Genomic DNA, 3,617 nt, shown 5'->3' with positions numbered 1-3,617 from the left:
AACAATTTAGAGAAGAATAATAATTTTCAAAATGGGAGTGGAAACCTTGATTTGAATCACACTATAACCCTAAAGGGAAAATTGTTACCTTGAATATATGTGTAAGGTCCCTCCCTAAACCCTAGAGCCATTCGAAACTTTTTCAACCTAGAAAATAATTTAGAAAAAGCAAGACCGACAAAGAGCTATGCGGACAACGAGACTTTACTCCAGAATGAAAAGACAAGGATATTTCGGATAAGAAATTACGTCATCCCTATATCTTTCCAAAAAGATTGAGATTATTTTTATACTTCTTCGTCAAAAGCCGGAGTGGGAACTGATCACGATCGAGAACTAGGAGAAAAAGGGACTAACTTGATTGAAAGATAAAGTTAAGAGAACTAAGAAGAAAATTGGGGTCCAATAGGAATTAAGAAGAGAATTGGGATCCAATAGCATTTGAGAAGAGAATTTGAGGTCCAATAGGAATTGAGAAGAGAATTGGGGTCCAATAGGAATTGAGAAGATAATTCCACCCACCATTTCCTATATAAACACCCCCTATCCTTTGTATTTTTACACACATATATTGCTAAGCTACTTGCATACTTGCCATGCTCAAGACTATGCTTAAGTAACTCAAGGTTTCCATTAAACCTTGCTCTTGCTCTCTCCCTCTCTTGAAGGCCAAACCCTCAACTCTCTTCCTCTCTTGAAGGCCAAACCCTTGAGGGTTTTGTGAAGAAGCTCCTCTCTCCTTCCTCTTCACCATAAATCCCTTTCCTTCCTCCTTGAGCCTCACATCTCTTCAAGAAGGACTTCAACCCCACTTCCCTCTTGCTTAGAGGAGGTAATCTTCATTTCTAGTAAGATTATTAATCCATGTGTCTTAATACTAGGAAGGTTTATGTACATCATTTTAGGTTTAAGCTTTAATGGTAACCTTGGAATTAGGGTTAAGTATTAATGGTAGTTATGCATCATTAAATTACGCTTCAAAGATAGATTTGCACTCGTAAGCTAAGCTTTAATGGTAACTTTGCACTTAGATGTAAGCTTTAGTGATTACCTTGCATTTTTAGGTTTTAATCTTTAATGGAAACCTTGCAATTAGGGTTAAGTGATAAGAGTATCTACGCATCATAAAGTTAAGATTCAAAGGTAAATTTGCACTCGTAAGCTAAGCTTTAATGGTAACTTTGCACTTAGATGTAAGCTTTAGTGATTACCTTGCATTTTTAGGTTTTAAGCTTTAATGGAAACCTAGCAATTAGGGGTAAGTGATAAGAGTATCTACGTATCACTAAATTACGTTTCAAAGGTAGATTTGCACTCGTAAGCTAAGCTTCAATGGTATCTTTGCACTTAGATGTAAGCTTTAGTGATTACCTTGAATTTTTAGGTTTTAAGCTTTAATGAAAATCTTGCAATTAGGGTTAAGTGATAAGAGTATCTATGCATCATAAAGTTAAACTTAAAAGGTAGATTTGCTCTCGTAAGCTAATCTTTAATGGTAACTTTGCACTTAGGTGTAAGCTTTAGTGACTACCTTGCATTTTTAGGTTTAAGCTTTAATGGAAACCTCACAAACAGGTTAAGTGCTAAAGTATTTATACATCATTAAGTTAAGTTTCAAAGGTAGATTTTCACTCTTAAGCTAAGCATTAATGGTAACTTTACATTTAGGTGTAAGCTTTAGTGACTACCTTGTATTTTAGGTTTAAGCTTTAATGGAAAGCTTTACTGGAAAGGTCGAAAACTCATAAATTATAGGATGACCTTCTAGCTTCCTAAAATGGAAAGCCAGGTACCATAAGAAAAGAGTAGTTGTCTAAGCTCGATAGAAGTAGTTCAATTTTTGGTATTGAAGAGTATTTCTAAAGTTTTCAATTTCAAATTTGTTTGCAAATATGGGATGGGGGAGATAGGGGATAACTTCGCGGAATTGATCTCCGTGTTGTTTGAACCGAAAACTCTACAAGCTTCCATAGAGATGCCCCATGGATGGCAAAGGATTGAAAAAAACCTGAGAATCGACAAAACGAGGACTGAACTTAAAAAGTTGGCATTTCCGAAGAGACATTAACCATCAAATGCCTATGGCAAAAACTCGCTTGTATTTTCTTAATAAACTTGGCTGGTAGATAATTAATGAAAGTAGGAATTAAGGTTGATAAATGAATGAACTTGGAAATTACCAACTATGAGTTAAAAAGGAATCTCGAGAGGTGATAGGGATAGCCCATTGCAAAACATAGATTTAATTAGGAGTTTTGAAGATTGTCTGAAAATGACCGGAAACCAAGATGGATCTTCTTGGGGTCAATTTGATTGAAAGGCCGGCCCATTGAGAGGATTCTCTTGGGGAACTTGTTGGAGATTGGCCCTTTTCGGCTAGGGCAGCGTAACCGGCAAGTTGTTATACCTAGGTCATTCATGCCCGAGGGATAAGGGATGAATGGGTTTGTTTTATTTTTGTCCGGCCGGGTGAAGTACCCGCGGTATCTTATTGGAAATCGGCCATAATCCGGGTATGTCCTGATGCCAATAGTTGGATGAGAAGGTTTTACTCAAGGAGGATGATGTGAATTTAATTAAGGAAATTTGTTCGACTTGGTTGCTTAAAAAGGAACTGGAAAGGCTAGGAATATAGGGGCTATCGTGTGCATCTGTCACCAGATGGTGCTATACTTCTCGAAATAAAATTCTTAGGAAGGAATGATTAAATTACTTGATAAGCCTTTCCCAAACACTTAATTCTGGGAAATATTGTGAAGGTGCTGCCATTTTGATGGCTTGTAACCGATTATCTTGGCTGGAATGGGGAGGCAGGATGAATTGGTTGAAACTAAATGTGTTGCATGATTAGTTAGGAAACTAGTTACAAGCTAATTATAGCAGATAAAGGAAAGGAAAGGAATTTAACAGTTTCAAAATAAAGATCTGGTGGGAACAACCAGATGAATTTTCCTGAACGAGGGTATGCAACAGTTTGCATGCTGCTTGTTGTTTGACAATGTTTGATAGACTGTCTTCCCTGATTTTGTAGTAGTTAAGTACTACCTCGGGAAGGGAATTTCATGAAATGGTTCGGTGGGTGGGCGGATCCGGAGGGTCAGATGGCCAGATGTTGATTTAAAATTTTTATGTTAAACGCTAGGACTACGTGGGATAAAAATGGGTAATCGGGGACGAGCGAGACCAAGTAGGATTGCAAGATCCCTCTTCTTAGGGGTAAGTGATAACTGCCGTGCATGCTTGCCAGGAAAAAGGGGTTATCGCCATGAACCAAGGGAGAACAAAAAAGCAAGAGCACATCCTCAAGTTAAAGATCAAGAGAATCAAGACTAAGGACCACGATTTTGGGTGCGGAAAGCTGTCAAAGACATATTGATTATGAGAAGCGGATAGAGTCATTGAATGAAGGGATGTACCCCTTGGGTTGGCATTCGAGATAGGTTGGAGTCCTGTCTAAGTGTCGATCCCAAGTGGGAGGGATACCTGCAGATAGATCTACGCCATTCCCTGGAACGGTCTGGAGGACTGAGGGAGGTGAGTAGGGTCGAGTCTGGGTATGGCCCTCACAAGTGGTATCAGAGCATTTTGTTTGTACCCCTTGGGTTGGCATTCAAGAT

Source organism: Adiantum capillus-veneris, chromosome 23 (genome assembly GCF_014529385.1).
Source record: "Adiantum capillus-veneris isolate H3 chromosome 23, ASM1452938v2, whole genome shotgun sequence".
NCBI lineage: Eukaryota > Viridiplantae > Streptophyta > Polypodiopsida > Polypodiales > Pteridaceae > Adiantum > Adiantum capillus-veneris.
Note: the sequence above shows the minus strand (reverse complement) of the source record.